We start from the raw sequence: 13,061 nt of genomic DNA, 5'->3' as shown, positions 1-13,061 counted from the left end.
TCCAGATAATTTATGAATATGTGAACAGCACTGGTCCCAGTACAGCTCCCTAGGGGACAATGCTATTTACCTCTCTCCATTCTGAAAACTGACCGTTTATTCCTATCTTTTGCTTCCTGTCTTTTAACCAATTACTGATACATGAGAGGACCTTCCCTTTTATCCCATGACGGCTTAGTTTGCTTAAGAGCTTTTGGTGTGGGACCTTGTCAAAGGCTTTCTGAAAGTCCAAGTATACTATATCCACTGGATCATTCTTGTGCACGTTTGTTGACCCCCTCAAAGAATTCTAATAGATTGCTGAGGCATGATTTCCCTTTACAAAAGCTCTGTTGACTCTTCCCCAAAAAATCATATTCATCTGCATGTCTGATAATTCTGTTCTTTACTATAGTTTCAAACAATCTGCCTGGTACTGAAGTTAGTCTTATCGGCCTATAATTGCAAGGATCACCTCTGGAGTCTTTTTCAAAAATTGGCACCACATTAGCTATCCTCCAGTCATCTGGTACAGAGGCTGATTTAAGTGATAGGTTACATACCACACTTAGTAATTCTCCAATTTCATATTTGAATTCCTTCAGACCTCTTGGGTGAATACCGTCTGGTCCTGGAGACTTATTACTGTTTATCAGTTTGATCCAAAACTTTCTCTATTGACACGTCAATCTGGGACAGTTCCTCAGATTTGTCACTTAAAAAGAATGGCTCAGGTGTGGGAACCTCCCTCACATCCTCTGCAGTGAAAATCGATGCAAAGAATTCATTTAGATTCTCCGGAATGGCCTTGTCATCTTTGAGTGCTCCTTTAGCACCTTGATCGTCCAGTCGCCCCACTGATTGTTTGGCGGGCTTCATGCTTCTGATGTACTTAAAAAAATTTGTTGTTAGTTTCTGAGTCCGTTGCTAATTATTCTTCCAATGCTTTTTTGTCCTGACTAATTATACATTTACACATATCTTGACAGAGTTTATGCTCCTTTCTATTTATCTCATTAGGATCTGACTTCCAATTTTTAAAGGATATCTTTTTGCCTCTAACCGCCTATTTTACTCTGTTGTTTAGCCACGGTGGCACTTTTTTTTGTCTTCTTATTATTCTTTTAAATTTGGCATATACATTTAATCTGAGCCTCTGTTATGGTGTTTTTTAAAAGTTTCCATGTAGCTTGGAGTCATTTTACTCTTGTGACTATTCCTTGTAATTTCCATTTAACTAGTTTCCTCATTTTTGTGTAGTTTCCCTTTCTGAACTTAAATGCTAGCGTGGTGGGCTTCTTTGGTATCCCCCCCCCCCCAAATGTTAAATTTAATTATATTATGGTCACGATTACTGAGCAGTTCAGCTATATTAATCTCTTGGACCAGATTCTTTGTTCCATTTAGGACTAAATCAAGAAATGCCTCTCCAGTTGTGGGTTCCAGCACTAGCTGCTCCAAGAAGCAGTCATTAATGGTGTCTAGAAACTTTATCTCAGCATCCCATCCTGAGGTGGAATATACCCAGTCAGTATGGGGATAGTTGAAATCCTTCATGATTATTGAGTTTTCTATTTTTGTATTCTCTTTTATCTCCCTGAGCATTTCACAGTCACAATCACCATCCTGGTCAGGTGGTCGGTACTATATTCCTACTGCTATACTCTTATTATTCAAGCATGGAATTTCTAGCCACAGAGATTCTATGGTACAGTTTGATTCATTTAAGATTTTTACAATATTTGACTCTTATGCTTTCTTTCTCATATAGTGCCACTCCTACCAGCATGACCTACTTTGTCATTCCTCTATATTTTGTACCCTGGTATTACCATGTCTCATTGATTGTCATCATTACACCCAGTGTCTGTGATGCCTATTATATCAATATCCTCATTTAATACCAAGCACTCAAGTTCACTCATCTTAGTATTTAGACTTCTAGCACTTGACACTTTCATCACATATACACCAAATACACTGGAAAATATTGTAATTTTAGACTGACATTGTTTCTTCCTAGCTCTATAGGACATGGTACCACAAGAGGGATGCAGCACTGAGGCTCAAAACTTGGATATTTACACCTGGGACATGCAGGGACAATAAGTGTTATGCAGGCAGAGTGCTCAGCCCCTAACCCTGGGACCAGAGGTCACCCATGCCCATCTGACATGAGTCCTGTAGTTCAGAGTTGCAGCTGTTTATGGACTATCTAATATGTTTAGTACATTCATGGGGTTCTTAGCTCTCTTGATTCCCCTGCTTCAATTGGTCTCGGAATGTGGAATTTGGGGAATTGAAGAGACATACATGCTGTGGCACTTCTGAACTCTACAATGAATTTTAAGGCTCTGGTTTAGCTGGTCATACATGCTTTTTTAGGTCCACATGAGGCCAGTGGTGCATTATGAAGTGTGCATGGCCAGCTGTCCATGCCATCATTTTAAATGATCAACATAAATCAGCACGGTTGGTGAATACAATGTTCAGTATGAGTGGATGGTACAGAAAACTTCAGTTAATGGGATGTGAAACCTTCAATGCCAGTTAATCTCACCCAAGAATAACTGATAACCATGCGCTATAATCAGGGTTATCCATAACTGATAATATTGATGTGAAACCTTCAATGTCAGTTAATTTCACCCAGGAATAACTGACAACCATGGGCAATAATCTGGGTTACCCATAACTGATAATATTTTTAATCAAATTAGAGGATTCATTCATTTTTCCTTGGATCTTTAGTATGCATAGAGTGACCTGCTAAAATCAAGCTGTATTAACATGAAAGGGACCCCAAAAATCTGATTTTTTGTCACATTTCAAAGCAAATAATTCTTAAAGAGCTGTAACAATAAAATGATTTGGTTGATTCCCTAAAAATTTCCAAAATAATCTACTCTGGTTCAAAGATCCACAAATGGTGAAAAGATTTTCTCTGTCCAAAGTTATAAGGTGAGTGAAAATTTTAGTCTTACAATTGAAACCTATCTATGACATTAACATCTTGTATGGAGCAGCTCCCAAATGGTGGCACGATATATTATTATTTATAGCTTCAAGAATTTTGAAGGAATTTTCCTTCGTAAAAGCATTCATCTTTTCCCATTGCTCCTATTTTATTTTATTTTTTTAGTAAACTAATTTAATCTTTTACAATATAGCTCAGTAGATGGGTTACGTTTTATGATCTAATACATTACTTGTAATCTATTCTTTTGCAGTCATTAAGCACTCTGAAGGTTAGCGATCAGAGGTCCCTCTGAAGTTCCATCCAGCCTGTTAGTTCTGCATATGGGCCCTAATTCAGCAAGGTGCTTAAGCACATGTTTATGTTTAAGCACCTGAGCAGTCCCCTTGACTTCAATCACTGCAAACTTGAGCTAAGATTTTTGCCATCTTCTTAGTGACATCAGAGAAGAAATACACAACTCAGAATTGGTCCTCTGGGGGCTTGAGTAGCAGTGGTTATTAAATCTGTCTCTGTAATATTGCTCTGCTCCTACATGAGAGCTTTGTTCTGCTCTTCATTATGAGCCAATGATGTGAGCGGACTGCAGATATTCAAAGTACATTCAAAACCAACAGCAGCATTAGGTCAATCTTTTCTCAATTCTGTAAATATTCTCTTAGGGAGATGTGGCAGACACTCATTTGATTGGCATGGCCTTTTTTTGAATATTTAGATTTTTTTTTTACCCTTTTTCTCATTTTATTTAGATTATTGGCATTCCACAGTGCAAAACCACAATTTACCTTAATTATTACTTCTACTGTAATTACTGGCTCTCCAAATATTACAGAAACATGGTAGTAACATCAGCATTTGAACTTGTAGGACAGTTTCCATTAGAAATGATATTTTGAACCTCCCTCTCTAATCTTCTGCCTGAAGTTTAGTTTTAAGTCATCTGAGAATTGTGGGAAAAGATGGATGTTATTGGGATAAGCCATTTTTGTCTAACTTTTCTATTTGTAAAAGTATGTATACAAATATCTTGCTCTATAAACTTGTATGCAGTGTAGTTGTAGCTGTGTCGGTCCCAGGATATTAGAGAGACAAGGTGGGTGAGGTAATGTCCTTTATTGGACCAACTTCTGTTGGTAAGAGAGACAAGCTTTCAACTTACACATTTCAGAGTAGCAGCCGTGTTAGTCTGTATTCGCAAAAAGAAAAGGAGGACTTGTGGCACCTTAGAGACTAGCCAATTTAGAAGTGAGCTGTAGCTCACGAAAGCTCATGCTCAAATAAATTGGTTAGTCTCTAAGGTGCCACAAGTCCTCCTTTTCTTTTTGCGAATACAGACTAACACGGCTGTTACTCTGAAACCTGTCATATTTGAACATAATGCATCCAATGAAGTGAGCTGTAGCTCACGAAAGCTTATGCTCAAATAAATTGGTTAGTCTCTAAGGTGCCACTAGTACTCCTTTTCTTTTTTCAAATTACACAGCTCTTTGTCAGATCTGGGTAAGGAACTCCCAGCATTACAGCAAAATGCAAGGTGGAATACAGTGTTTAGCGTAAGTAGTTAGCAAATATTGTAAGGGACCATTCAAGAGAGAATGGCTCATTAACACCTCTGAAGTCATAGGACAAAAAGAGGCGGTTAGTGAGTTACAGATTACTGTAATAAACCATAAATCCATGGGTTTTGATATCTAGCAGAGTAATGAATTTAAGTTTCCTGGCTCATCTTTTTAAAGAGTAGTGCAGGTTTCCTTTGAGGATGAAGACTGATAGGTCAGATATAGAGTGATCACTTTGTGAAAAGAGTTCACCCACAGGTGATAGTTTATTTTTGTCTTTTATCATTTTCCTGTGTGAGTTCATTTGAGAGCACAGTGACTGTCTAGTTTCACCCATATAATTATTACTGAGCCATTTAGTGCACCGGAGGAGGTACGCCACATGTTGTAATAGGCATGTGTGGGAGCCAGGGACGTGCACAGGAATAAAAATCTGGCCGCTTTTCGAGGGGCACTTTCTGTGCCCCCTGCAGCTGGAAGAGCTCACTCTCCCTGGCCCTGGAGTTCTGTGCCGGCCCCTGCTCCCCCGGCCCCCCACCCGCGCACACCTCTGGGGTGGGAGCCAGGGGTCTTGAAAGGTGTTTTGTGGGGGGTGTTGTAGCAGATGCTGTAGCAATGGAGATATGTCTGCAGGTTTTGCATCTGTTGTTATGGCAGGGTCTGGTGCTGCTTTGAGTTGGTGTGTCCTTATCTTTGTGGAGCTTGCTTCTGATGATGAGCATGGAGAGATTGTGGAGGGGAGGGCTGAAGGCCAGAAGTGGGGGGTTCAGGAAAGATTTCTTTCAGGATGGGATCCCCACTGAGTATGGATTGTATTTGTTTGATGATACCCCACATGGGTTCCAGTGTGGGTGGTAGGTGACAACTAAGGATGTGCTGTCAGAGGGGATTTGTTTCTGTACTGAAGCAGGTTCTCTCGGGGTACTTGGGTGGCCCATTCCATGATGCAATCTACTTGTCTGGTGGAGTGTCCTTGTTTGGTGAAGGTGGTTTAAAGTGTGTTAAGGTGCGTATCCCAGACTGTCTCCTCAGAGCATATTCTGTGGTATCCGAGTATCTGGCTGTAAATACAGATTTCTTGGTGTGTTTGGGGTGGTTACTGGATCTGCGAAGGTAGGTGTGGTAGTCTTTGGGTTTCTGATATATGGTTGTCTGTAGGGTTCCACTATTGAAGCTGATTGTGATGTCTAGGAAGTTGATTCTAGTGTGGGAGTGTTTCAGAGGGAGTTTAATGGACAGATGGCGGTTGTTGAAGTTGTGGTGGAAATCTATAAGGGAGTTTAAGCCATTTGTCCAGAGGATGAAAATATCTTCGATGTATATCAGGTATATAATTGTTTTTTTGGTGCCATTTGCCCAGAAATTCTTCTTTAAGGTAGCCCATGAAGATGTTGGCTTATTGGGGAGCCATCCTAGTACCCATGGCTGTTTGGACAAAGTGTTTGTTGTTAAATGTATAATTGTTACGGGTGAGGATGAAATGGATGAGTTTGGCAATGTGTTTGGGGTGGATATCTGAGGGCTGTCCATTGTCTTGTAAATATCTGAGGCAGGCAGCTATGCAGTCATTGTGAGTGATGTTGGTATACAGAGATGTGACATCCACGGTGACGAGGATGATGTTCTAAGGGAGGTTGTAAATATTGCAAAGTTTGTAATGGAAGTCAGTTGTGTCCTGGAGGAGCTGGCCCTTTGTGTGGTGAGTGGTTTGAGGATGGTTTCTATGAGTCCTGATATTCCTTCAGATATGGCCAGATATGATAGATCTGCCCAGTAGTGCAAGTAGGGTGGTACCTTCCAGTACACAGTACTGGCAAGAGATTTTTAGCAGATACGGGGTACCGGAAAGACTTGGGGCTAGCCCTCCTCCCCTCTGTGGGGGGGTGGTGAAAGTGGGGCTGTGCTCTGGAGCAGAACGCAGCTAGGGAGGGCATTTATTCTTTATATGGCTTTAACAGCACAATATATGTGCTAACAAACTTAAACAAAGGCTTTGTTTAAGTTTGCTAGCACATGTATTATGCTATTAAATTGGTCAGGAGAGGAGGGGTGGGGAGACGGAAGGTGTTTAAAAAATGTTTTTGATTCTGTATTAGGGTGACCAGATGTCCCGTTTTTATAGGGACAGTCCCGATTTTTGGGTCTTTTTCTTATATAGACTCCCATTACTCCCACCCCCATCCCAATTTTTCACATTTTCTGTCTGGCCACCCTATTCTGTCTCTCCCCACTGGTCTGAATTATCCATGACATTCATACTGCATCGCATCAAGTCCAAATCATTAGAGGAATGCCTCTGCTTGCAGTGACCAGAGGATGTTTGGATTCTGGTGTCAGCCCAGTTCTGCAGCCTGACAGGAATTAGGTGTTGTCCCCAATGTACATATAATTCTTCTTTGCAGCCAAACTAGTCTAACATGCATTTTGTTAACTACGACTGGAGCAGCCAAACAACGAAAACTAATGCCTCATTTTCCAGCTTTGTGGGTGAGAGAACTATAAGTGAAGATTATAATGCTGGACACTGACAGCCTTAAACCAGCTGCCTCAGGAATCTGCCAAGAACTTTGCTGAAAATATGTTCCTAATCTTAGCAACGGAGCTAAGACTTATCACACATCTGCCCACCTTTATTCAAATGAAGCTCCTTCTGATCTGACAGCTCAGGCATTGTCAGTTCCATCCAGAAAAATTTACAAACTTGGAACCTAATCCTGTAAACCAGGGGTCAGCAACCTTTGAGAAGTGATGTGCCGAGTCTTCATTTATTCACTTTAATTTAAGGTTTTGCGTGCCAATAATACATTTTAACCTTTTTTAGAAGGTCTCTCACTATAAGTCTATATATTATAAAACTAAACTATTGTATGTAAACAAGGTTTTCAAAATGTTTAAGAAGCTTCATTTAAAATTAAATGAAAATGCTGATCTTACACCACCGGCCCACTCAGCCCGCTGCCGGCCTGGGGTTCCATTCACCTAGGCCAGCAGTGGGCTGAGCGGGGCCTGCAGCCGGGACCCTGGCTGGCAAGGGGCTGGCAGCCAGAACTCCAGACCGGCAGCGGGCTGAGCGGGGCCGGCGGCTGGGACCCCAGACCAGCAGTGGGCTGAGCAGCTCAGCCTGCTGCCGGTCTGGGGGTCCATCCGCCGGCTCCTGCCAGCCAAGGTCCCGGCTGCTGGCCCCGCTCAGCCCCGCTGCCGGTCTGGGGTCCTGGCCCTGTCCACATAGAGTAGGTACCTACCTTCTCCCTGGTTCTAGCCATTCTTTTCCATTCTCTGCACTGAGCTGAGGGTGGGAGTGCGCTGAGTACAGGGCTGGGGGTGAAGGAGCAGGCTGGGGGTTGGGGTGCAGGGTCTGGCCAGGAGCTAGAATGAGGGAGGGGGCTCAGGGTTGGGGCAGGAGGTTTGAGTGTGGAGCGCTTACCTGGGCAGCTCCCATTTGGTGCGAGGGGTGCAGGTGGGAATGTGGGTGTGTGTGCGTGCAGGAGCTCCCATTTGGTGCTCAGGGTGGGGGTGGGGATGTGGGGGGTGCAAGAGTCAGGGCACGGGGTGGGGGGGCTGGGTATGTGTGGGGGGTGCAGGAGTCAGGGCAGGGGGCTGGGGGTGTGTGAGTAGGGTGCAGGAGTCAGAGCTGGGGGGGCTGGGTATTTGTGGGGGGTCCCGGAGTCAGGGCTGGGGTTGTGGGGGGGTGCAGGGGTCAGGGCACAGGGCTAGGACATGTGAGGGGTGCAGGGATCAGGGCAGAGGGCTGGGTGTGTGTGAGGGGGGTTCGGGGAGAGGGCAGAGGGCTGAGGCTGTGTGAGGGGGGTGCAGGGGTCAGGGCTGGGGGTGTGGGCTGGAGTTGTGGGGGTGCTCCCAGCCCCCTGCCCTAAGTGGCTCACGGCAGGGGGCTGGAGGGGATATGCCGATTCCACCCACTTCCTCAAGGTCCCCGGAGCAGAGCGCGCGAGCGCGCTGCAGCTCCACTTTTCCCTCTCCCCCTCTGTATCAAGGGCCGTCAGCTGATCGGCTGCAGGGAGGGAGAGAAGGAGGAGCAGGAACCCAGCACCCCGGGGGAAGAGGCAGGAGGAAGCGGGAAGCTTGCCTGCCCTGCAAGGAGAGAGCGGTGGGCGGGGGGTGGAGAAGAGCAGGCTGGGCCGGGCAGGATTTTTAGTGGCACGCTGCTGTCTGCTGGGGTCCCCAGCAGACAGAAGCGTGCCATTAAAAATTGGCTTGCGTGCCGTCTTTAGCACGCATGCCATAGGTTGCCGACCCCTGCTGTAAACCCTTAATCATTTGATCAATCCCATTGAAGACAATGACAGGTTTCGGGGTAACAGCCGTGTTAGTCTGTATTCGCAAAAAGAAAAGGAGTACTTGTGGCACCTTAGAGACTAACCAATTTATTTGAGCATAAGCTTATGCTCAAATAAATTGATTGAAGACAATGGGACTATTTGCATGACTGTAGACCAATTTTGTGGTACGAGTTTCAAGGGGCTGTTCTGTTCCTATAAAGGAAGCTGAATCTCCCACTGAAATGCAGTGTTTGGGTACAATACCACACAGCAGTTTAGGATACAGTTCTACTTAAAATATGTCTTTTAATAAGTCATAGATATGCTGAAATGGCTCCTTACCCAGCTCCCATATTCCATATTAACAGACTGAAATACTACACATTTGGAGGGAAAGTGAGTAGTTAAGCATGTTGATATTTGTATATTCAAACACCCATTTCATCACTGTACTGGAAAATATAGTTGAACTTAATTTTCTACGGAATTTGAAGAAAGTTTAACAGCCCCAATTGTTTTCTGTGTTAATGTGTGTACCTGAAAAAATGACATGCCTTCTAAGAGAAAAGAATCAGTCCACACTTACTGAAAAAAAAATTCCTTCCAACTGGTGTTCAGAAGAGTGCTACAAGCCACATACATAACCTCATGAGCAGAGGGCAGAGAGGATACCCTCTCACATTATGACCAGCAAAAAATACATAAATAATAATCATAAAATCTCAAAGAGGCAGAGGTCCACAGATTTGCAAACCTAAAAACCTGTGTTATGCTTCAAACCACCTCAGCACCTACCAAGTTTATGAACAATAAAAAGTTAACTGCAAAGGAACACTGAAGCCCATTAGCCTGAATGTGTGCCAGCCAGTCTGCCCTCACTGACTAAAGATGCAGTCACACCTGAACAGCTGAAAATTAACCTTGCCCTTTTAGGCTAAACAGAGTCATGTCACTGGGTCCATCTCTGTTATTACGTAACAGATAACAAAACTCTAGTGGGGAATGGTGCTGGCACATAGGGTCTCAGGTACGTGGTGTGATTTTTCAGAATCTCTTTTGGGAATACTCATGTATGTGAAATAGCTGGTACTTATGATTATGCTATTTCTATGCATGTATATTCATCTTGGTATCTGAAATTATGACTATTAGTTATGTTTACTACATGTTTGCTCCTGTGGTAATGCCCACAAGGTATTTAGCCAGCACATGAAGGGACAAGTCAAGTTGAATGGCCCATTAAGGAACACTTAGCTCACAATGGACCCTGGAAAACGTCTGTCTACACTTAATGGACTTTTTGTGAATGGTCTAACTAGAATATGGGTGGGGGTGATGGACATGTAACTTGCCCATGTGACTCCAAACACCATCTTTCACAGTGAGAACAGAATTCCCTTTACTTGGCACTTGGCAGAAGCTAAAAGGCCCTGGCTTGGAAACATCTCCATTTTGCCTCTTTCCTGCTCCGGCCTCTTTCCTGCTACAGCCTCTGGACTATGAATATATACTAATGGGAGCATTCTAACCAAGGGACTGAGGACTTTAAGGTAATCTGAAGCCTTCATATTTCCTTGATCCTTTGCAGATGGACTTATGAGTTGGATATGGTACAGAGACTGTTCTAGCCTCATTGATTGCTGATTTCTCCCTTGCAATGGACAAAGATCAGATGTCTGCTGACTTTCTTACTAGTCAGCAGACTTTGATACCTGTGGTATAAGCAACATAGCACTTGCTTGAGTGGTTTTGTTCTTTCCTCTCCAAATGTCAAAGCCTGTTCCCATTGAACTCAATAGCAAAACTCCTTTTGATTTCAATGGGAACAGTACATTGCCCCAAGAGATCAGAGAATGTGATTTTGATCGATTGCTTATTTGTCCAGAGCGAGTTCTCATGACTGTTCTGCCAGGCTGATTTTGATTGCCCCTCCTGTATGTCATGCTGAGGAAAATAATAAAACAATCTGGGCTGTAGTTCTATCAAGATGTACATGGCACACACAGTTCTATGCCTCTTTTCCATCAAACCCAGATGGTGCAGCATCTTTGCTTTTCTAGTGCCTGGCGGAGAGCAATACTTAGATAAAAGCAAGCTGGCAGAACCTTAGTTTGGACATAAGGGAGGCACTTATGATAGCGTGTTAAGAGAAAGTGGGGTGCTTTCATTTAAGAAGTTTTCAATTTGGGGTGCTGCTGGATTCTCAATGACACCTGGAAGTACAGGTGGCACCAGGGGCCCAAAGTATCATTTTACAACTGCATTTGTTTAACAGATGCAATTGTAAAATTTTAGACAGGTAAGGGGGGTATCGGAGGGGATGGGGAGAGCATTGGGGCCCTAAGCAAGGGGCGGGGTGGAGAGGAGTCACATGGAGGGTCACGTGGGGAGGTCACATGCCCCCCTTTGTATCTCTCCCATGAGTGCAGTACCAGCAAGAAGTGACTTCTACTTGCACCACTGGGTCTGCTTGGGTTTCCTTGTTTGTGTATCTTGGGAAGCATGTAAACAGTCCCTGGGGTGGGTTCATAGGAGATGAGTTTGTAGACTTCTCTTGGAGTGGTTTATAAACTTTACGTTTATTTTACACATTTGTGCTTAATAAGAATTAATGTATTAATAAGGAGGGTGAAACATTTTGGAGTTATTAGATGCAAATCTGAGTCTCTGGAAGTTGTTTAAATGTTTGTGCAAGCATTATAAAGTGCTTGAGCCGTGGTGTAGAATTTATAAGCAACAGAAGAGAGTCTGGAGAACGTGCAAGTTCCATGGGACATAGAGTATAAGAGTAAAGAGTTTCCATTGTAAGCCCATTTTTATACCCTCTGCCGTACACTTGGACCATAGTGGGACAGTGGGCTGTGAAAGGTTCAAGTTTCTTGCATATATTTATCAAAGTTAAAAAATAAGATGTTAGTATATCTGACCCATAACAAGTATGTAGAGTGGAGAAGGTTTGGGGTAGTGGTTGTTATATGGTGGTCTCAGATCAGTATATAATTGTGGGAGGGGATAGGCCTGATCCAAAGTCCACTGAAGTCAAGGGAGACATTCTGTTGATTGCAATGGGCATTGGATTAGGCCTATAGTGAGGGATTTTAACTCTTATTGGAAATGTACTGTAGGTGGGTATAAGCAAGCTTCTGGTCTAGAAGTGGAGGGTGATTATGGATATAGGCTCAGTAAGCTTTCTGGGGAAGGACTGGTGTCTTTGTATGTGTCTGTGTAACGTATAGCACAATGAGGCCTCTTGGAGCTACTGTACCATAAATATAAAATAAAACAATAATATTAATAAAGATTAAGGCAAATGTTAATAAAGATTGTTGAAACTTAATGCCTCACTTCTAAACATTTAGTGATATCAATATTTCCGACTACAACTGTCATAAATATAAGGGAAAAGGTAACCACCTTTCTGTATACAGTGCTATAAAATCCCTCCTGGCCAGAGGCAAAATCCTTTCACCTGTAAAGGGTTAAGAAGCTAAGGTAATCCCACTGGCACTGGACTCAAAATGGCCAATGAAGGGACAAGATTCTTTCAGATCTGGAGGGGGTGGGGAAACAAAGGGTTTGGTCTGTCTGTATGATGCTTTTGCCGGGAACAGATCACGAATGCAAGCCTTACAGCTCCTGTAAAGTTAGTAAGTAATCTAGCTAGAAAATGTGTTAGCTTTTCTTTTGTTAGTGGCTTGTAAAATAAGATGTGCTGGAGGGAATGTGTATTCCTGTTTTTGTGTACCTTAAGGTTTTGCCTAGAGGGATTCTCTATGTTTTGAATCTGATTACCCTGTAAGGTATTTACCATCCTGATTTTACAGAGGTGATTCTTTTATCTTTTCTTTAATTAAAATTCTTCTTTTAAGAACCTGATTGATTTTTCGTTGTTCTTAAGATCCAAGGGTTTGGGTCTGTGTTCACATGTACCAATTGGTGAGGATTATTATCAAGCCTTCCCCAGAAAAGGGGGTGTAGGGCTTGGGGGGGATATTTTGGGGGAAGACGTCTCCAAGTGATCTCTTTCCCTGTTCTTTGTTTAAAACACTTGGTGGTGGCAGCATATTGTTTGTACCTAAAAGCTTGTACCTTGGGGAAGTTTTTAACCTAAGCTGGTAAGAATAAGCTTAGGGGGTCTTTCATGCAGGTCCCCACATCTGTACCCTAGAGTTCAGAGCGGGGAAGGAACCTTGACAACAACAATCTGAGTTTTTTTGGCTTAAAAGATATATATTTGCATTTTGTCCAGGGATACACATATAGCTACAG

The sequence above is a fragment of the Chelonia mydas genome, chromosome 9 (genome assembly GCF_015237465.2).
Source record: "Chelonia mydas isolate rCheMyd1 chromosome 9, rCheMyd1.pri.v2, whole genome shotgun sequence".
Taxonomy (NCBI): domain Eukaryota; kingdom Metazoa; phylum Chordata; order Testudines; family Cheloniidae; genus Chelonia; species Chelonia mydas.
This window is presented reverse-complemented; position numbering follows the sequence as displayed.